Source organism: Mesoplodon mirus, assembly GCF_964341445.2.
Source record: "Mesoplodon mirus genome assembly, chromosome: 7".
Classification (NCBI taxonomy): Eukaryota; Metazoa; Chordata; class Mammalia; order Artiodactyla; family Ziphiidae; genus Mesoplodon; species Mesoplodon mirus.
In genome coordinates, this window is record NC_138983.1 from 55019952 (window position 1) to 55042527 (window position 22576).

Consider the following 22576-nt stretch of genomic DNA (forward strand, 5'->3'; position numbering starts at 1 on the left):
CCACTTCTGCCCCGCCCTCTCCGAGGTAGAGTCCACGTTCCGCAGACCTCCGCTCTTTTCCCACTCTCCGATTGGCTCCCGCTGCCCGACGGCGCGGGACCGTGAGGAGGGGATCTGGGGCTCGCCCCGCCCCTTGCCGGTGGCCGGGGTGGGGCGGGGCCTCAGGCTGACCCCGCCCCCACTCGGGCGGGGCCTTGCTGGCAGGCGCTCCAGCGCTGAGCGGCGCTACCTAGGCTGTTCTCGGCTCCGGCTCGACTGCAGCTCCTGTGGGGGTGGGCGGCGGGGATGACAGCGGCTGCGGCGCGGGACTGAGCGAGCGGCTAGCGAGCCGGGAGAAGAGGAGGAAGTATAGCTGCGGCCCGGAGCTCTGGAGTCAGCTGCCGCGCCGAGGACCGCCCCATTTTGCAGAGCGAGCCGAATCCGAACCTAAGAAGACTTCCCCGCCGGGCTCTGCGCCTCCTCGCCGGCGCCCTGCCCTGCCCCGCCTGTCCCAGACCCGGGTTCCGCCAGGACGCTCCCTGCCCCGCGGTCCGGGGCGTGTGGCCAGGACGCCCCGAGCCCCCGACCCTGATCCAGTGCACCGGCGAGGGACGCTCCTGGCCCACCATACGGCTCTAGGGTTAAGGGCTCGTTCCTAGCCTTTCTGTAGTGTGTGTTGGAGCCCCCAGCCCTCCGACCGCGGTTAAGGCGGGGTGCCCCCGGCCCTGTGACTGAGTGCAAAGCAGCCCGGACGCCTCCAGACTCTGGTTCCCCGAAACCCGAACCTTCAGCTGCCTCCGATCCGGTGCTTCGGACTTGGGACCGTGCGAACATCCAGGAAACCCCGGCCCGGGTTCAGCGCCCCGTGAGGGGTCCAGGGCGGGCTGGATAGTCGGACTGAACCAGACCGGGCTGGTGCTTCGAGGCGAAGCTGCCACCTTCCTGCCGCCCCAGGCGAGGGGCTGATTGCTTGCCCCCAAGAGAACACAAGAGAGAGCCGAGAAGTGCAGGTGAGAGAGCCCCGGATGCCGGGCGGCCTCCGACCCCATTCCGGCAGCGCTGGGGCCACCTGCGGGTGTGCACTGGGTACTAGCTGCGGCTGGAACTGGCTAGGAGGGGGCGCGGGAAAGGGAGGAGGAAGAGGGAGAAAACGGGCACTTATTGAGCGCCCATTGTGTGCCGTTCCGCGCCCCACCCTTGCGCAAATGGCTCACTACTCCGTGTGATAGAAGGTGTTGTGTGCTGCTAAGAGCGCTTACAGATGGGGAAACTGAGGTTCAACGGGGTTGATTGACCCTGCTCTTTTTACTCTGGTGCTGAGACTGGGGAGGAGTGTTATGCTGGAGAGGGAAAGGAGCAGAGAATGGAGAGAAAAAGAAAGGAAGCGCAGAGCCGCATGGCAGGAGGTGGGGCGGGGGGGGGTCGAGGTGGGGGCCACTGGGGCATCGGAGAGCTGATCCTGAGGCTGGGACGTGGCTTCTCCTGGCCTCTTTCCCTCCCACTCCATTGTCATGTCACCTCCCAGGAAAGGTGACCCAGAGTTGAGGGCAGAAGTGGGAAGCTTCCCAGTCCCACAGCTTCCCTCCCTGACAGAGCAGCTGCCCCTGTACCCTGTGTGCCAGACTCCAGTGTCTCTAAGACGCTCCGGAGGTCCTGACACGCTTTATCTGATGGGAGAACACACTGTAGAGGTCCCTAAGTCACAGCCCATCAGAACTGCAGGAGATGCGGCCCCTCAGCACTCACCCAGCTCACATCCTTCACATTAGTAAGGGGGACACTGAGGCCTGGGGACAGGGGGTGCCAATTGCTGAGGTCCTAAAGCAAGTGAGTAGTTGAGCCAGAAGTACACCTGAGAAAACCTTCCCAAACATCCTTCAAGGTGTCCACTCCCCCTCCCAAGTTAGCATCTTCTGGGTGGCTGGCTGGGGTTTTCCCACCCCTGATGTGAGGTCTGGGTGACCCTGTATCAGGCTCTTGTGAGAATCTGTGTGCAAGGTTCTGGGGCCTGAGACAGACCAGCAGCCCCATAGCCTTTGGCCCCAACCTCAGGTCTGACCTCAGCCTCTCCTGGGCAAGGGAACCTGCAAGACAACCTCTGGTCCAGGAGGGGAGCGGGTTGCACAGGGTCTCAGAACTGGGGCTGCCAGGGCTGGGGGCACAGTCGGAGGGTCTGGATTCCCAGGGAGGGGCTCCTTCTGCCGCCCCCCTGGGGCTGTGCAGGGAGAGGCACGTTGTGAAAGAGTGCTTGGTATGGACCCTGTGAGCTCTTGTTCTGGGTGGGGAGGGGGAGGGGATGTGGCCTAGGTAGGAACCCCGGTGGCCTTGGCCGGGACTGATTAACCCCTGCTGTGCCCAGCTTCCTGGAGTCAAGCGGAAACCACCTTGGAAAGCCCCTGGGAGGTGGGGGAAGGTGGAGAGGTCGGCTGGAGGCTGGAAGCTCAGTCCCTGGGGGTGGAGTGTTTGGGGGAACTGGAAGAGAAAGTGACTGAGGGGCTTGGGATTCTCCAGCCTCACCCCCACCATCCGTGGGGATTCAGATTCTCATAATAATCCCTGCATCTAAACAAGCTGCTCTTTGATGAGATAATTTCACACCTGTGATCTCATTTCACGGTGGGGTGGAAAGGAGCTGGAACTTGGAGTGAGGCAGAACGGGTCTGGGGAGCCACCTGGGACCTTTTGGATGCATCCAGGGCTCCAAGCCTCACCTGTAAAATGGGGTCAAGGCAAGCTGTTTGTTACCTGCTCAGATAATGGAGCCATCACATCCGGCACACTGTCAAGTGCTAAAGAATTTTTGCTGTTTGCCAAGACTGGGCTTGTTCCTAATGGCTACCTTGTGCGGGAAGCTGAGGGGCAGAGAGGTGAAACCTCCTGCACGGGGCCTTGGAGTTTGCTTCAGGAACTGAGTGCTGACTGCGTACCAGGTGCCCTGGAAGCTACCCAGATGGAAAAGGCGTTGTGGTGACTAGCTCCCAATGGGGAGGGCCAAGCGGCACGGGCATACGGCAGTGAGTCAGACAGACCAGGCAGCATGAATCTGCTGATTCCTCCCACCGGCCATGTGCTGTTGGGCAAGTCACTTCACTCCTTTGAGCCCCAGCTGCTTCTCTGTAAATTAGAATTCCTCCTTTAGAAGGTTGTTATGAGCTTTAAATGAGATATAAATATACAACACGTGGCCAGATAATTTATTTCCTTCCCTATAAGAAAAGGAAGCTTGGATTTTGACCAGAGAAATTCTCAGACTTGTCTTGGATTGGAATGGAGGCTACTGTTGCAGATTCACAGACCTGGGTTTGCTCAGCTGTATGGGTCAGGCTACCCTATGCTACCTCCCTGGGCCCACAGCCCTCAGGAATCTGTTTGGGGACCCTGGCAAGGGGCTCTGGGTTCTGACCCCTCATCCCAGGGCTGCTGGCTTTCTTTGGGATTGTGGGGAGCGGGTGTTCCTTCCCTCTGGCCTCCCTAGGCACAAAGGTGCGGTGAATAATTAATGGCTCCCCTCACTGCGAGGCGGGCTCAGGGAAATTGATTGCTGTGTGTGCTCAGCTGAGCTTCTGAACCCCACCAGAGGAGGCAGGTGGTTCCCGTCAGTGCTAGACAAAGTCTCAGATACGGGGGAAAGGGGCGACAGGAAGAAAGTGACCTAATATCAACCCCAGCTGTCTTACTGGGGGGCAAGGTGGACCTGCAGGAAACAGTGGAAACCAAGCTGTAGATGAACCAGGCTCCGATTCCAAATGGGTCAGGAGGGGTGGCAGGGAGAGGCTCTTGGGGACTGGAGTAACCCAGAAGGCTTTATCAAGGAGAAAGGAGTCTGGGCTAAGGCTAGAGGCAACTTGCCTTAGAGAGTAGGGGTCCCGACATCAGTTCAAGGTTGAATTCTGGCTGTGCCACTCACTCACTGTGAGACTGTGAGCAGGATACCTGACCCAGCCAGGCCTCCGCTCCCTCCTCTGTAAAATGAGGGTAGTTACGGGTGACTGTGAGTTCATATATGTAAAGCAGATGGCACGAAAGGTACTTAATGAAAGGGTGTTTCACTGTGAACGAGAACCGTGAGGTGGGCTAGTGGTGGGGAAGATGGGATGGTGTAATAAGCAGGGAGGTGGGGAGAACTCTGGGGTGATGATGGTGGATCTGTGGGGTCAGAGAGGGGTGTGGAGAAGAGGGGTGGGTGAGTGACCAGATGGTGGAGGGCCTTGAATGCCAGACAGAATTCATAGTGCAGAAAGCATCATGGGGCCCCCATTGAGAACCCTCTGTGACTCCTTCTTACCAGTAGGATGGAGACTAGGCCTCTTTGTTGTGCATTCAAGGCCTTGCCCACTGCAGCCACTGCATGGACCCCTGGTCGTTGCTCACCACTGTCTCCTAAACACATCATGTGTGGCCCCTTTGTTTATGGGGTTCCTCTGGTCATCCATACCATCCTCCGCTCTGCTCACTTCCACACTTCCACATCAGTCAAGGCCTAATTCAGGTCATAACTCCTCCCAGAAACATTCCTGGACTACCCAACCCTCTGGTCATACCCCCTCTGAATCTTTAACACTTCACAGTACTGGTAATAAACAATACCTACCATTGCATCGCATTTTACAGTTTGTAAAATGCATCTACATACTCATTTAATAATATTGTGATGATGATATGAGCAATTGCTAATGCTCTTGAGAACTTATTCTGAGCCAGACACTGTGTTAAGTGTTTTACAGATCGTCTCATTCACATCTCTGGTTGGTAGCTACTGTTACACCCTGGAAGACAGGGCTCAGAAAGGTACATTGTCTTGCCCAAGGTCACACAGCTAGACAGTGGGGAGCGTCTAGAGCATACTACGCAGGTAAAAAGAGCGTACTACGCAGGTAAAAAGCCTGGAAATGAGCCTTCTTCTCAGGGCTAGGGAAGGGCAGTGCTGGGTTGAGCAGGGGACCTTGGGCTCTGCACTGGCTGACTGTGTGACTTGGGGTGAATCAGACCCATGCTGTGGTCCTGTTTCCCCAGGTCTGTGGTGAGGGGGATAGTGTCTGAGCTTCCAGAGCTCCAGCCTCTGCAGCGTCCTTCGTGACCCTGGAAGGTAGGGGAGGAGACCACAGCCTCAGGGCCAGAGGATGTGGTGTGATGGGCGGCTGTGATTTTTGGCCCGGCCACTGTCTGGGCCAGCAGGCTCTGTAGTTAGCTGCTGCCTCCCCCGAAGAAGGGTGGCGGCCAGGGCTGCTGGCAGCATGGTCATTAGCTGGGCAGAGAAGACCCTGTGATTGGGAGCCGGCTGGGCCAGGCCAGGTTGGCAGGGCTGGAGGCAGGCTGGCCCTGGCCACGGTGGGGTCATTGGCAGGGCAGCTGGCTGGGCAGCTGCTTCTCCTCCCTTTGCAGCCTCCAGGGCAGTACCCGCGGGGCACCAGAGCTTTGTAGACCAAGGCTTGCCCTTCTTCCTGTGGCAGTCATGGGAGTGCAGCAGTGAGGAATCGAGCCAGGCCTGAAAATGCCTCCTTCCAGAAGCTTCCAGGACTCCTCCGCTACAGATCCACAGCCCTCACTTGCCTACTGTGGTCTGTGGGTTGGACTTGTGTAGATCTGCTTCCTTTACCAGCCAGTCAGAAATAGATTCTCTGCCACCCCAATTCTCCCCTCCACCCCCCAGAGTGCCTAGCAGGGTGCCTGGCACAGAGTGGCTGCCCCCACCCCTACCCAGCAGAGGCAATGAGAGCTGCCCCGTGGGCAAGTCGCTCAACCTTTGTACCTCTGTCGCCTTCTCTGTAAAGTGGCACTGGCAACCACAGTGTTGTGAGGGTTAAATGAGACAACGGGCGGCAGGTGCCAGGCCTGACACACAGGCGGGTACTCTGTCAGCGTGAGTCCCCTTGCCCATCCCTTCAGTAGCTTCGTGATCAAGTGACTCAGTAAGACGCTGATGGAAGAGCCCATCCAGTGAGGCCGGGAGGGAGGATGTGCCAGGCAGCAAGGAGGGCTTCCCAGAGGAGGACACTTCGCCGCCTGGGGAGGACTCGGTCAGACGGGATTGGGAGAGCTGCCATTCCCACCACCTTCCCAGTGAGCAGGCCCCAAGCCAAGTTCAAGGCAGGGAGCAGGACTGGGATGTCCAGGGACCTGGTTCTTCTCAGGCCTTAGCGGCAGGAATGACGCAGTTGGGAGGAGCCGTCTGGGGTCCAGGTAGCAGATGCTGCGATTTGATTGAAGATTCCTTCAAGGGAAGCAGTGTTCATTTGGTCTCCCTCTCCCCCTGAATACACACATGATTACGTATTACAAAACGTAACATGATGGGAGATTTTGGTCTGCGGGGGAAATAGACATTCAACAAGTAAACACAGATACAAAACTTCCAAATTGTGAAGAGTGAGCTCCCAAGGCGGCGGCCGGTCCCATCGACATCTGTAGATGGTGGTAGAGGGCAATGCTCAGATCACAGTGCAAGTGCACACTTACTAGCCGTGTGACTTGGGCAAGTGATTTAACCTCTCTGGGCCTCAGTTTCCCCATCTGTAAAATGGGGACAGTTATAGTTGTGGTGAGGATTAAATGCATTATACATGGAAAACACTCAGAAAAATACCCAGCGCATAATAAGCACTCAATGTATATTAGCTGTTGTTGCCTGTATCTGCTAGCAGAGTCTGAAAGAACAGGTGCTCGGGAAGGGCATATGTAATGAATCCCAGGCACAGGGCAGCTGCTCTGTGTAATGAATGAATGAGCGACCTCATCAGGAGGGGAGAACACAGAAGCAGTGACGACACTGAATGTGACAGAATGTGGCAGAGAAGGCCAGGGGCTGGGTTTGTCCAGTGCTGGGCGGGGAGGGAGTCAGGAAAGGCTTCCTGAGGGTGGTGCTCCTGGTGCTAAGTTGGAAAGTATCATTTCACACGCATGTGTGCACACGCACCCGGGCACCGCTGTGAGGTCAGCATGAGACATGAGGTCAGAGAGGAGTGGTTCCTGTCCAGGGTGGCCGGCTAGGAGGAGCGTCTGGGCAGACCCCACGTCTGCTGGACTCCACAGGCCTCCCTCTTCCCACCACCCGGCGTTGTCTTGCCATCTGTGATATTCTGCTGGAGGGCACAAGGAAGGCAGGTGGGAGGAAGTGTGGGCCGAGGTCTGAGAGTCCCAGCTCTTCCCAGGCCTGGAACCAAATCTCCTACAGAAAAGAATAAACAGGCCTCGCTGGGAGTTCTTTTATCTTCTTGCTCCCAAACACGCCCACTGGCGGTGGAGGTGGTCTTCCAGCATTAATCCTACAGCTGTTTAGCTTTTGAATGAGTGAACTCTTCTAAAGAGAAAAAAAAAGGCCATGAAGAATTCGCCTCACCCTCCCACCCAGGAGGCTCAAAGGGAAAGTTTTCTTCCACTGACAAGGGAGCCAGGACCCCCCAAGTATCTTAAAGGAGTTCACCTCTGAAGTCAGGGTACCCTCATGTGGCCTACACTGGTGGCTGGTGGTGGGGCCCCGAGGACACGACCTCGGCCCTTACGTTTTGCCTGCTTTTTGCCCCTCTCGTAAATGGGGCAGAGTAACAAAGCCCTTCTTTCCTTCAAGAGGTGTGGGGTGGGAGAGGTTGTAGTGGGCATCTGGGCCCACGGCTCTCAAATTTGCTGCACACATTAGAATCATCTAGGGAACTTTTAAAAATTCGGGCAAGCCCGCATGCCTAGAGCCTGTGCTGCGCAACAAGAGAAGCCACAATGAGAAGCCCGTGTGCAGCAACGAAGACCCAATGCAGCCAAAAATAAATAAATAAATTTATTAAAAAAAAAAAATTCGGGCAAGACCCAGGCATCAATAGTTTTTAAAGCTTTGCAGGTGATGTCAAAGCGCAGCCAAGGGCTTCCCTGGTGGCGCAGTGGTTGGGAGTCCGCCTGCCGATGCAGGGGACGCGGGTTCGTGCCCTGGTCCGGGGGGATCCCACGTGCCGCGGAGCGGCTGGGCCCGTGAGCCATGGCCGCTGAGCCTGCGCGTCCGGAGCCTGTGCTCCGCAACGGGAGAGGCCACAGCAGTGAGAGGCCCGCGTACCGCAAAAAAAAAAAAAAAAAAAAAAAGCACAGCCAAGATTCAGAACCACCTGGCCACCTCCTGTAGCATACCTCCTACAGCATCCCCAGACTATACGTACACATCCCCAGGACAGGGAGCTCATTGCTTCCAGGCTGCTCCCTCCTCTGCGGTATTGCTCTCCCTGGAGAAACAGGGAAGTGGAAAGACTTTGCAATCCGATAAACCTGGGTTCCAACACCCTTCTGCTCCCTGCTTGGGTGTCTTCTCTGAGCCTCGGTGTCCTTGTCTGAAAACAGGAGTAACACTAAGCTCTCACAGCGACCAAACGAGGCCGTGCGCAGAGAGCACCGGCGGTCCAGTGCCGGGCACGTCGGCAGTGTGCAGCAGCAGGCCACAGACAGTGGCAGAGCCTGCCGGACTCAGACCCTGGACCCCCCTGCAGTGCTCCCTCTAGTGCCCCAACCACCTGAGGCTGGCGGGGGAAGGATCAACACCCAGTCTTGGGGCCCTTGCCATCCCCCTTCTCTCTAAGAGATAAGGCAGCAAGCATTTTGTCTTGCTTGGTTTTGTTTAAATGGCCAAAGAGGCAGGCTCTCCTTAACAATGAAGCCTTGTCTGGATCTGCTTGTTTTTCCAACCCGGACACCCAATTGCGCCACCCACTTGGGGCCCCCGTCCCACCTGGGAGAACTGAGGAACGCCAGAGGTTTTTTTTCATCTCGGGGGAGGGTACTGGGGAGACACTGGAGGCCTCTGTGTGGCCCTCACCAATAATTGACCCCATTTAAGTCAGCTGTCTCTGTTGAAAGCCAATCCAGTAAAATTATTTCAAGGTAGCTACCAGGATGGGCTTTGGAGGCAGAGAAAGTTGAATTTGAGCCCTGGCTTTGCCACTTACTGGAAATATGACCCTGGGAGAGTCGTTTCAGCTTTTTGAGCGCCCGTTTCCTCTTCTGTAAAATGCACAAATAGGGCATACCTCCTTGGCCTCCTTGGGGGGGTTTTAAGAAGTGAATGAAGTGCTTGGTGCGTAGTGCACAGTGCCTACCATACAGTGAGAGCTCACACTGGCCGTGGCTGTCCTCACTCAACTCTGCCTCCTGCCCCTCCCTTCATGGCCTGCTGGGTCGGGCCGGGCTGAGACAGTGGAGGCCTGCATGCTTAGTAAGGGGCACCCCTGCAAACCTCGATTCTGTAATCATTTGTACCATGCGCATTTAGAGGAGGCTCTGAGGGCGAGAAGAAGACTGCAGAAAGGGGCCACTGGCGATAGTACCTGGTCTCCTCTGCTCTGGCCCCGCCAGAGAGGGTATATCAGCCCAGGGTGAGCTGCTCCGATGGGGTGGAGCAAACCAACAAAGCGAGTGCAGCACATGGGGGCAGTTACCGCCCCAGGGCTGCAGTTGCCCTGGAGGAAGGTGTCAGCTGTATGGACAGAGGCTGTGGCCAAGGGCCCCTGTTAACCCAGGAGACCTGGCAGGGGAATAAAACCTCCACTCTCTTTCCTCCTTTCTCCAGTCTCCCACTGGGGCTTCCCTCTGGGTGAACCTTCTGGAAGCCAATGACAGACACATTAACCCAAGGCAGTCCGTTGAGATCAGCCTCTGGGTCCCCACGTAGAGGGGACTGGGTCCAGAGAGGCAAACGGAAGGCTTTCCTCACTCTGTCAGTCAAAAGCCATGAGGTCCACTGGACTCACCCTCCTTGGGACGCAGTTTAAGGCTCATCTGTTGGTACTTGAGCTTCTCCCTTGCGAAGGGGGTCTCAGCCCCCATCCCAGAGATGAACCAAAGCATCCCAACTGCCACATCCTCTCAGGGAGAGGAGTTCTGGGGGCACCCATCTTTCCGTTTCTGCCTCACCAGAGGTGCCTTAGCACCCCTTTGAGATTGGTTCCCAGGCCCCTGGCCACCACGCCCACCACTTGGCCCAGCTCTGCTGCCGCTGGTCCTCAGAGGACCTGGCTGTGAGTTTTTTCCAGCCTGTGTCTCTGTTCCTCTTTGTCTGGAAGCATGGAGTAGCAGTTAGAACACAGGCTCTGAAACCAGACATTTTTCCTGAAATCCTGATTCTGCCATAATATGGCTGGGGAACTAAACAATGTGGCCCTTAATCTCTCTGTGCCTGGGTTTCCTCATCTTTGGAATGGGAATAACAGAGAGTACCTCATAGGGGTGTTGTGAAGACTGATGAATGAACGAGCAGAAAGTGCTTCGGATGGTGCCTGGCGAGCAGGAAGTGCCCGGTAAATGACAGCCTTTACCATGATCACAAATAATACAGTGGGAGCCCAGAACCCACGGTGTGGCCAGGCCTTAAATGAGAGGATGGGGACGGTCACCGCCTTCAGTCTAGACTCTGCCCCAGTGATGAGGCTGTGACAGTTCCCCACAGCCTGGCCCCATTATGGACACTCACCTGTCAGCTATCCACCCCTCCCCCCAGTCCTCTCCCGCAAACCATGTCCTGTGAGAAGTGGCTTCTCATTCTGCCAAGCTCAGTGTCCCCATCTGTGAAAGAAAGCAGTTGGACAAGATGTCCCCAAGTTCTGCTGCCCAGTCTGTGCCGGGAGCTGGGAGGAAGAGGACTCAGGTGTCGCTGCCTCGGAGGAGCCCTGAGGCCAGGGGGGCAGGGAGTGGTTGGGGCACAGGCCAGATCTCTTCCTCACAGGGCAGGCCAGGCAGCTCCGAGCAGGAGACAAATGAAAACAAAGGAGGTCAGATGAGAATGAGAGAAATCAGGGGGGGCTTCATGGAGAAGGGGGCATTTGAAATGAGTCTTGAAGGTAGGCTAGGAACTCTACTGGCTCAGATTGGATGGGAAAGGCATCCTAGGATGGGGGGAGGGTGAGTATAAAGCATGGAGGTGTGGCCCTAGGGGCCGTGGCAAGCGAGCAGCAGCTGCACTGAAAGGTAGAGTGATGTGCTGGCGAAATACTTGGATTCTGGAATCAGGCAGATGTGGGTTTGAATCCTGGCTCGGTTTCTTATTGAATTATTTCTTATTCTTTGACTGTGGTCAAGTGGCTTGGCTGCTCTGACCCTCCGTTTCCCCAGCAGTAGAACAGGACTAAGCCCTCCAGGGCTGGGACAGTGACTCACAAAGCGGTGAGTGTGGCTGGAGGAGCCAGGCCTCCCCTCCACCGTGTTGCTGCAGAGCAGGCAGGGACCCCAGGGGCCCTCCTTGGCCCATGCCTCCTCCCCCAAATCAGGTGCAGGTAGCTTCCAGGGTGGCCTTGCTGGGGATAGCCTTACCTCCGGAGTGGGGCAAAGGCTACGGGGAGGCTGTTGTCAGGTGAGCTCAGGTACACAATCAGACAGATGTCAGGCCACATCGCATGGAAAGCATCAGTGAGGCCCCTGGGGCGTGGTGTCTTGGGGGCAGCACGGCAGGCCTGGGACGCAGAGCCCTTCCCTTATAGCTGGCCACCACTGAGCACTCCCACTTCTCCCTGGCGGCAATGCTCGTGGCATCTCTGACAGTTCAGCCCTGGGTGTCTGAGGAGGAGCGGTGAGATGCCCATGGTGGGTGTGGTAGCGCCTTGATCTCGGAGGCCTTCCTGAGAAGGGAGGAGTGTGGGCTTCCGAGTCAGTCCTGGCTTTAAAGCCCAGCTCTACCTCTTTAGAGCAGAGCTTTGAAGACACTGCGCGAGTCACTTAAACTTTCTGAGCCTCAGTTGCCCACCTAGAAAATCAGGACAGCCACACTTACCTTCCAGGTCTGTTTTGAAGCTAAAAGGACATAATGGATGAGACAGCATCTTGTATTCTACAAGCGACTCCATAACCACCTTCATCCTGCTCCCTTTCTCTGTGCACCGTTCACTTCTAATGCCGCCTAAGGAAGATCTTTCTTGTGTCTAATTTAAATCCATTATGCTGCAATTGGAACCTCCTTCCCCGTGTTGAGGACTCTGCAGAAGCAGCCTGAGCCCTTTCTCTATACGAATGTGCACCATCAGTACCTGCAGTGAGCGAGGCAGGCAGCAACAGAGCAACTAGGTGCTGGTTTTCACCTTGTGTCTTGGGGCCCCTGCTGTCAATGGCCAAGGCCTCCTGACCAGCATGCCGTGGGGATGGGTGCCTCATCTTGACTGTTTTCACTGTTCTTCCTCTCTGAGTGTAATCCATGCTCCAAAACTGGGACTCTGGGGCAGTGGAGAGAGCCCTGGGCTAGGCCTAGAAGGCCTGGGTCCCAGCACCCACTTGACTACTGACTTGCTGTGTGGCCTGAAGCCAGTTAGCAACCTCTCTGGGCCACAGTAGGCCTGTGAGGATGTCTGTCCCCTGGGGCCCAGGTGTCTTCAGTAAAGATGAGTGCAGTTCATCTGAAGCCCCTTTTCCTCCCTCTCACTTACCTGGGCCCCAGCCACCCTGGGAAACGAGCAGATTAGGGTCCTGCTGGTGCCGGCGGTGGTAGGAGCTGAGTCCACCTCTCGGACCAGGGCTCCCAAGGGCAGGTGGGGAGTTTAAAGTTAGATAGATGGGGGATTCCTGGTGGGTGGGGTAGCGCCTGCCTCCTCAGCCAGGGATTTCGAGAGCCTGGATTTCCTCCGGCTCACCCAGTTAAACTCATCCAACCGAAGGTCAGTCATGTTTGTTGAGTCCCTCCTCGGGGTAGACCCTTTCCCATGTGAAGTCTCCTTTAATCCCCCACTTTGTGGGTGGGAAACCCAAGGCTCAGAGAGATGAGGCAACCAGCATGTCAGCAGGGCCAAGGAGCCTGGGGCTTGATTCTGCACAGCCCCCAGGGCCCCCGGGCCCAGCCGTGCCCTCCGGGTCCTCAGCAGGGTGGAACACAAGGTCGTCAGGAGTGAGGCCGTTTCTGGTCTAGGAGGGGGCCCCATGGGCTGCGGGGGATTAGCTGGGGCTCCTGGGACTGCCCTTTCCCTGGGAAGAAGTTGGCCAAGGAGGTGCAGGGATCAGGAACCCAGGAGTTCTGGGCTGCGGCCAGTTCTGAATGCCCCTGTGAACTTTAGTGTTTGCTTTTGTGGAGGATCAAGACTGATTTCTTGTTGGCTCTGGACACATGATAGTTTACCTTTTATAAAGCACTTTGATATTCGTGATGTCACCGAATCCTCCTGGCAATCTGTGAGAGGCAGTGTGGGACTTGTTTGGGAGGGCCGCAGAGGGTGAGCTTTGGAGTCAGACAAACCTGGGTTTAAATTCCAGCTCCCACCAACTCTCTGCCTTCAGGCAGGTGAGTAACCAGCTGAGCCTCAGTTTGCTTATCTGTGAAAGGGACAATCGTTCCCCGAAACAAATAGCGACAGCTGTCTTGCTGGTTGTGCACATTAGATAAGGTCTGTAACCACTGGTCCAGTGCCTGGTGCAATGTAGTCGTTTCTGTGATTTTTTATTTTATTTTTTTATCATCCACCCCACTTTATGGATGGGAATGTAGAAGCTCAGAGGAGGAAGGTGACTTGCCTGAGGTCACGTGGTGATTTAGCTTCATCCTCCAGACTTCCTGTCTGTGGCCTTTTTTCTCCAACACCTCCTTCTCTGTCCTCAAGTGACCCAACACCTCATTGATCTATCCAGGTCTTTAATGTGTGACACTGAGGAGGCCTTGTGTCCCCTCCCCCCACTGCCTAACAGCACTTGCCTGGCACACAGTAGGCACTTTAAAAATGTTTATCCTGTGCCTGAATATGTTGATGAGTTGGTATAAAAATGTAAGAAGTATTTTTTCAGGCAGCTACGGCTTGTGTCCCTGAGGCTTCCTCTTGCTCCCTGTTCCCTTTAAAAACAACCCTTTAATAGTTTTGGTTGGACACCTTTGTGAAAAGGAGTGATCGCTTCCTTTCCCTGCATGAGGCCCACATGGTTAAAGTCCCGGGATGGGCCCTGTGAACACTGACTGAGCTGCTGGGAGAGCCGAGACCAGCTGGTCCCTGCACCCCGTGGCCCTGGGCTGCTTGCCTGTTCAGCAGCTGCTTCTGCCTTTGTAGGTTCCTGACTCTTCTCCCCCTGCACCTTCATTCTGCGGCCCACAGACCTGCCTCCAGCAGCCCGCCACCTCTTTTTCCTCCCCTCTTGCTCTTGTGTGTGTTTCCTAATTTGCTGCTTCTACCAGCTGGGGACTGAGAAATGGGACAATTGAGCTTATTAGAATTGGTTCATTGATTCATTCATTCATAACTATTCAACCAGCCATTGTTGACCCTGGGTCTTGCTAGGGATTCCATCTATCCATCTATCCATCCATCCATCCATCCATCAATCCATCCATCCATCCATCCATCCATCCTGATTGAGGACCTCTGCAGTGGCTTGTGATCAGTCAAGACGTGACCACACCCTCCTGGCAGCACATGCAGGGAAATCATGATGTACATAGCAAATGCCAGTACAGGACTTTACAGTTTATAATCTGCCTCTGCCTGCAGTACCACACTGCATTTTCACAACAGCCCTGAGAACGGCATTATCCCTGTTTTGCAGACAATGAAAGCAGAGTTCAGCAGGAGAAAGTCCCTTGCCTAGTGGCCGGCAGTGAACACAGAATTGCAGTGGGAACTCAGGTCTCCAGACTGGCCTGTTACCTCTTCCCTCCTCTGGGCTCCGTTTGCAAGCCACGTGATGCCCCGTTCATTTACTGTTTCTGTCACAAAGGAGTGTTGTTTGTGGCTGGGGTGGGATCTTCTGCCTCTGGAATGGTCATCGCGGGGGAATATGGGCTTGCCTCAAACACCCTTCAGTGCGCATACTTGTCCTGTGGTGGACGTGGGCACACCATCTAGTCCACACTGCCCGGACTAGGGCTCTGGGAGCCCTAGTCCCCGGGGATGGTTAGGGGTCCCAGGACGCATACAGATTTGGGAAATGCGAGGTCACGTAAGTCAGAATGGGACTTCTCCCTTTAATGTGTTGATATGAATGAGGATCCCCGACAGGTGGCACGGGTGCCACCAGCCTTTCCCAAGCTTGTCTGAACATGAAGCTCCTTTGTCACAGAGCAGGGTCTGGGGCGGATAGCCTAGAGAAGACACTGGGCAGAGCTGATCAGTGAACCCTCACTTTCCCATTTTTCATAGAAGCCTCCAGCTAGAGCTTGTTTCTTGCCCAGGGCAGTTACCTTTTGAGAGAGGATCCCAAGGAGCACCATTTTGCCCCAGGAAAGAATTGGTAATAATGGTGGAGTTTCAGGCAGCAAGGGGAAGTGGAAAGTGGAGATATTTTGATTCTTTCACCCACCAAACGCGCATATCTCAGACATCTACTGTGTGCCAGGCACAGAGCCAGCGTTTGGAAATGCCAAGACGTGTCTGACTAAGAACCTTCCATTTCATTTCCCCGTGCACACTAAGGGTTTTTAAAGAAAGACAAATACTAGCCTTAAAAGGAAGAAGTGATTCTTTTTTCATTGTTCTGGGTCTTTGTGGCAGGTGGGTGGGTGATGCAGTTACTTGATTCAGTGGCTCTTTAGTCCCGGGTCCTGAGGGGTGTAAGGGAGATTGTACCAGGAACAGTTACCCTGGGCAGGGAGTGCAGATATTGTCAGGAGTGTGGGGAAGCTCAGAAGAGGGAGGGAGGGAAGCGGGGGGAGGGAGCACTTCCGGCTCCATCAGCCTGAGCTGGGGGGTGAGGGAGCTGGGGTGAGGCTCTACACAGAAGAACACAGGTTGCCTGCGGGTTGGAGGGGTGTGCAGGCTCTGGCCAGCCAGGGAGGACACTCTTGGAAAAGCAGCAGCCTGGAGCAAAGGTACAAAGGTGTCAACAGGTGGGTCACACCTTCAGGGCACTGTGAGAAACCTGGGGTGATGGGGGCAAGAGGGAGGAAAGGGGGGACATTGGAGATGGGGCTGGAGAAGCTGGCTGGGGCAGCTCACGAGGGTCCAAACACCAGCTGAGTGGGTGCTTGCATGACTGGGAGCACTTTGAGGGCCAGGCCATTCATCCTAGTGTCCCCAGCACCTGGCTGCTGCCTGATAGGTTTATGGACTGACTGGGCTCTTCCACTCTGGGATCTTGGACGAGTCCTTCCCTGCTCTGGACCTTGAGTTCCTCATGCTCATAGTCAGGCAAGGTCACCTAGCGTGTCCCTTCCAGCTCTGAAGGGCTCTCAGGAATTCTTGGCATGTATGCAGGGGAGGACCAGACTGTTTCTTCCCCAGCCTCGAGGTCTCCTGGGCTGCCCTAGCTGGGCAGCGGCCAGAGGCTCCCTGGTTGGGGGGTCAGACATTTGCTGGGGCGGAGGTCAGGCTATCTCTGCTGGAGGAATTTGCTCCTCATTCTCTCTTTCTTTCAGCAGTTAGCCTGCTGAGCTCAGGATGAAGTGCCCTGATGTCCTCACTGATGGCTCTTCTAAGGCCCCAGACTGGGTGGGGGAGGGGAGTTGAGCCAGGCTGGGGTTGAGGGTTGTGTGTATGAAGCAGCTTGGTGTAGGGTAGGAAGCTCTGCTGCTTCCTTCTGTGTGAAAATGGGTAAGTTACTTGAATTCTGAGCCTCAGTTTCCTCATCTGTAAAATGGGAACAATATTAACTCCCACACTGGGCTTTTGTGCCAATTCAATGAGATAAAATTTGTGAAAGCATATAGTAAACCAACCCCCCCCCCCGACACACACAAACAATCCTCTAGCCCTCTGGCCCACTCACACCTTTCCCAGAAGTGCTCCCTGGTGGCCACTCACTAATCTCAATGCAGACTTCTGTTGGGTACACTTTATCCAGGCCAAAGCGATAGGAGCCCATGAATTATGTACATGTTGCACATGCAGGCCAGGTCTGCATGTTTGCACTCCTGTGTCTGTGTGCCTTCCAACTGGAGGAGAAATGGTGCTGCCCCTCCGGTCTCCTGAGCCCTGGGACCAGACACCACCCCTCCCCAGCTGTACCCCGGAGGCCTGCAGAGTGTTGGGTCTGGCTTCTGGGGAAGGGTGAGGGGCATATGTCAGGAACCACCCCTCCCCAACTTGTTTGTTCTGCTCACAGGCTGGGTCCAACAGGGCTTGTCTTATACAGGGGACTCTGACCTATGTCTCTGGGGGCAGAACAAGACTGTCACCCTCCATCCCTCCACTTCCCAGGAGGCATCAGTGGGAGCGACTCAGATCTCTCGTGTGGATGCTGCTTTATTTCAGCAGGGCCTGGGGTACCCCCTCTGAGAGGCCCGCAGCCTGGCACACAGAGTGTTTGGTCAAAGCCACCCTGCCCAGGATGGGGTGCAGGGCTGGGCTGTACCCAGCCTCCTTTCCCCAAGAGTTCTGAGGGTCCCTCTCAATGCCCTTGTCCCTAAGTGTCTCCCAGATGGTGTCTGGCCCCACCAGGGCTGGGGGTTGGAGGCAGACTGGGATCGGCTGGCCCCGGAGGTATCACGGATGCTCCCTTGGCTTCCGCTGGCATGGAGTTGGGGGCGGGGCGTCAGGCAAGGAGCAGGATGCCAGTAGAGTAGCAGCATAAACTTAAACAGTTTATTGAAGAGCCCAGTGAACATAGACATCTGTCCCCCTCTCCGACCTTAAAAAGCCCTGACACACCTGGATTCCTGTCCCAGCTCCACCCCTTGCCTGTGCAACCTTGGATTTGTGACATGACCAGTCTGAGATTCAGCCTAGGCTGAAGTTCACAAGGTTGGTGCGAGGTCAAATCAAACCACCCAGTGGGGGCTTCCCTGGTGGCGCAGTGGTTGAGAGTCCGCCTGCCGATGCAGGGGACACGGGTCTGTGCCCCGGTCCGGGAAGATCCCACATGCAGCGGTGCGGCTGGGCCCGTGAGCCATGGCTGCTGAGCCTGCGCGTCCGGAGCCTGTGATCGCAACGGGAGAGGCCACAACAGTAAGAGGCCCGCGTACCGCAAAAAAAAACCAAAAAACCAACACCCAGTGGGTAGGACACTACTAGGGTGCCGGGCATGTCGTAGGCCACCTATTTGCAGAAAGGATTTAATTCCAGCCCAGAGCAAAGCAGTTGGGTTGTTAGATACTTGACCTGTGATTTCTGTAAGCAGGAAAGAGGAAATTTCACTTAAGCCTCTATGAAATGGTCAGTGCAGCTTAGATACATTCTCACACTCATGAGCCCAGCACAGGAGGCTCTTGTTCGCCGGGGCATTCAGGAACTCGTCTCTGGGACCAGGCAGCCCAGCAGCCCTGGGTGTGAGTCTGGATTCTGCGTGCTCGCCAGTGGCCTAGGGTGAGTCCCTGGTCTCCTTGTTCCTATAAAAGGACACCTAACCCTCAGGGTTGTGAGATTCGGATGAGAAATTACCTGTAAACTCTATTGGAAAACAAATGCACTACTGATACATAGTGGGTGCTTGGGGGAGGGTGGCCTGGGGTGCAGGCCAGTGGCTCAGGAAGCCAAGACTGTGTTTGTTCCCCGTTCTGGTGACCAGCAGGCTCTGTGACAGCCAGCTCAGTGGAGCCTCATTTGCTTTGCTTAATGGGACAGCTTGTTAATTAACCTCTGAGTATTCCTGACAAGTGCCGCTGTGAACTTCCCGACACGTGTCAGGGTCAGCCCTCTCCAGACCTTGTCACTCTTGTGCTCGGCTGGCCAGCCTTGGGCATGAGGCTGTGGCCCACCATCCCATCCCCTGATTCTCAGCTCATCCCTCAGATGACCCCGTGGAGCAGTTGCTGTTCTGGGGACCGAAGGAGCAGGAGACAGCTCTGCCCCAGGAGCCCGGATCTGGGTGGGCAGAAAGGGAGGATCCAGAGATGGATTAGTGACAGGCACCTGGTCAGGGGATGGGGGACAGTCAGTGGGAACAATTCTGCCTGGCTTGCTACCAATTCCCTGTGACCTTGGGCACCTGACCTTTCTCTCTCTCGCCCTCAGTTTTGCATCTAAAAGAGGATGTTGGGAGAGGTGATCCCAGGAAGCTGTGGGCTAACATGAAGCAGTGTGAGGTGAGGAATGATCTCTGAAACCAGCCAGGCCTGGAGTTCTCACCCTTCATGTCCCAGCCTTGACCTTGGACAGGTCCCCCAGCCTCTCCAAGCCTGTCTGATGGGGTATGCTGGCCCGATAGTGGATGCCCTGCCCAGCACTGTCTGGTGATGGTGGGCCTCAGGGCAGCTTCAGCCTGTCCCCTCCTCCTTTCCCAGTTTCTCCTGCAGTACCCAGAAGTTCCCCAAGAACTCTTGCCCCCAGCAGATCTGGGCGGCCAGGGAGCATTGCTGACCTCAGTGCTGAGTCCACCAGGGCTGTATGTATCACTCGTGCCAGGCGCCCCAGGGTGAGGATGGAGCTGAGGATCCTCTGCCTCTTAAACGGAAGGGGAGGTGCACACACTAGAGCCAGCCTCCAGTCTTCTTCGGCATCTTGGAAACTTGATCCTTTAGAACCACAGAATCTTTCCCAAATCTTGGAAGCATTGGATTATGGAACCTCAGAATCTTGGCCCTTTGAAATCAAGACTTTGAGAGTCAGAAGTGACCTTAGGAGTCATCTGATCCAGATCTCCAACCAGCCTTATATAGCCCCTCTGCAGACCCCTTGGACACCCCAGGGTCGGGGGCTTACTCTGCAGCCCCCTCGTGCTGGCCTCGGGCTTCAGTCAGGTCACAAGGCCGCCCTCCGCCTAATTGAGCCCTAGGCCCACACCCCCGGGGCTGGTAGCTCTCTCTGACAGGCAGCTGGGAGGGAGCTAGGGCTCTGCTCAGCTAAGAATAGAAGGCTTTGTGCCATTTAAGTAGCAACCTGATCATATCAGGCCTCCCAGCCAGGCCTCAGGGAGCTTATGAAGCAGGACCTGGGGTCACCGTGGGTCCTCCTGGGTGGTAGAGGGAGAGGGTGGATGAAGGGTGCTGGGACAGCCGCCGGGCTTCCCTAGGACTTGTCTCCCGTTTCCACATGATGATGATTTGACTTTTTCCATCAAGTAAAGCTCGTTGCTCCTCCCTTCTCCTTCCTGGGGCTGGCTGGGGAGCATCACTCAGCGTTCCCCAGGAGTGCTGGGGAAAATCTCTTCTGGGAAGAATTCAAACAAACAAACCAGCCTCTGAGAGGAACAAACAGATCAATGAAAATGGCTTCATCTTCAAAGAGAGAGCCAATGATGGTGGCCATTTATTAAGCACCTACTGCATGCCAGACCTTGGGCTCAGCATTTTGTGCCCTTGCCTCCTCTAACCCTCACAGGGGAGGTATCCTTATCCCTAAAATGCAGATGAGGACACTGAGGCCCAGCTTGTGCTTGGCAGAGCTGGGATTGAAACCAAGGACTATCCTACCTTGTTCCTTCTGGGGACAAAGCGTTCCTGAGTCAGGGGAGAGGTGAGAGTGGGATTCTTGGAGGGAGCCATGGGCACGGAGGACGCTGTCTCTCAGTGCAGTTGTGTTGCTCCAGTACTGGATTGGGAGGTTAGATTGTGATCCTGTCACAAACATAGTAGGTACAGGCCCCTGTTTGTAGAGTTGGAATGAAACCAAATCCCTTGGGTCTCAGATTCCCACTCTGTGAAGTGAGCAGAGGCTGCCTGGGGCGGGATCATGAGGCTGCAGCTTCTGATTCCTGGGCTTTTGACCAGGAGTGTCCTGGTCCCCCTCTCGGCAGGTCACTGGTGCCTCCCACCTCCCCTCCCCCTCAGAGATTATTCCCAGTGTGCGAATTGGAAGGAATTCCAGCTCACCTTCTGATTGTACAGGCGGGAGGACTGAGGCCCCCGAAGGACAGGGTCATGAAGTAAGTGGGCCTGAGAGCACATAGTAGGTGTTCAAGAAATCCCTTCTTCAATCCAGGCCGATGCTTGCTCCCCTGTGGGGTGCTGCTTCTGTGTGGAGATCTGGGGGGCCTGGGTTGGGCTGGGGGATGGAGTCAGCTGGATCCTGGCAGGCAGGGAGGCAAGGGCCAGAGGCCCGAGCCTCTGTCTGTAGTGCCCCAGACTCATCTATGTTTGCGCCGACCCTGCCCAACTTAAATGTCCCCTCTTCTGTGAAGCCTGCCCAGACTCTCCCCCACAAAACGTCTCCTAATCTCCCTCTCTACTCCAAGAGTGGGAATCTTTTTTTAACTGTGTTTTTTTTTAAAAAAAAAAAAGCCACATAAGTTAAAATTTACCACCTTAATCATTTTTAAGAATATAGTTGATAGTCTTGATTATATTCACATTGTTGCACCACAGGGTCTCAAGAACATTTTCATCTCAAACACCTGAAGCTGTGTGCCCGCTAAACAACAACTCCCCATCCTCCCACCAGACCTTGGCAACCGCCGCTCTACTTTCTGTTTCTATGAATTTGACTCCTCTAAGTACTTCCTATAAGTGGAGTCATGCGGTGTTTGTCTCTGTGATTGGCTTATTTCACTTGGCATCATGTCCTCATGGTTCATCGTCTTGTACCGCCTGATAAGATTTCCTTCCTTTTCAAGGCCGAATAACATTCCATCATATGTATATACCACATTTTGTTTATCCATTTGTTCATCAATAGATACTTAGGTTGTTTCTGTCTCTTGCTATTGTGGAAAGAGCGGAAGTTTTGAAGTTGAATGGGCCTGGGTCAGATCCTGGTTTCCAGCATCACTTGAGTGGCAGGTCTGGGTCCTTCGTCACTTGCTATTGTGCCTAATGAGGTTGCTGCAAGGATGCACGGAAAGATGCCCTGCACACACGGCGAGCTCCCGGTGAGTGGTAGGGGGATTCGTTCTTGTTATCCACTTTCCTCCTAGGGTCAGATCCCTTTTGGGGTTTATAGGACCCACATACTGAAGCTCACCTTGACCCTCATCCACCAGGGCAGCTCAGCATCTGATGAGTCTTAGAACAGTGTCACTGGAGAGCACCTGGGACCGGAGAGGGTCGGGGACCCACCCAAGTTCACACAGCCAGGCCTTGGCCATGCTGGGATGAGACCGAGGTCTCCAGCCTCCCAGCCTGGGAACCTTCCCGCTGTAGGCTCCAGGATCCGCAGGCCTTGTTCTTAGGAGGGACTGGCTCTCCAGGGGATAATTCTGCAGCATGCAGGGCTGAGGGAGGCAGGGAGCAGGGAGACGAGCATCTCAGGCTTATCTGTGAAAGGCAGAGGTGGGTGACATCTGCCAGGCTTCTCTGATCACCGCCTTCTCCAGGTGACAGGGGGCTCGTGTCAGACTCATTGACATTGTTCGGGCTCATCTAAGGTCCTTGCCTTGCACCTGGGAGCTCACTCTGCTTTTGTTCACACTCATTCAGCTGTTCCTTTGTTTATCCCTTGCCTGGTCATTTATTCAGCAACCGCTCCCTGAGGCCTGCTGTGGGCCTGGAGACCAATCAGACCTTGGAGGCATTTAGTATGGCATGGCAGTGAATAGTGTGGACTATGGGGCTAAACTGCCTTGGCTCAAATCCTGGTTCTGCTGGTTACCAGCTGTGTGACCTTGGGCTAGTTGCTTAACCTCTCTGTGCCTCAGATTCTTCTTCTTTAAAGATGGGATAATGATGTTCCGGTTACTGCTGTTACATAACAAATCACCCGGAAACTTAGTGCCTTTATGCAAGAACAATCACTGTAACCCCACGGTTTCTATAGGTCAGGATCTAAGATGGGCTCAGCTGAGCAGTTCTGGCTCATGGTTGCTCACGTGGTCTCAGGGCTTTGTTTCTCTCTGCGAGCTCATCTGCGCTTCCCCACAGTATACATCA

General features: G+C 55.2%; 1 protein-coding gene across 5 annotated transcripts in view; it reads left to right on the forward strand.

The window, feature by feature from the left end:
* Positions 1-254: 254 nt before the first annotated feature.
* GDPD5 (glycerophosphodiester phosphodiesterase domain containing 5) overlaps positions 255-22576 on the forward strand; it is a 90799-nt gene continuing 68477 nt past the window's right edge. For 3 of the 5 annotated variants that reach the window (XR_014294599.1, XM_082627363.1, XM_082627362.1), the window contains exon 1: positions 255-989. The gene's annotated coding sequence lies outside the window, so the exon portion shown is untranslated. The remainder of the gene's footprint in view (positions 990-22576) is intronic. The other 2 variants (XM_082627361.1, XM_082627364.1) reach the window with 2 other exon arrangements.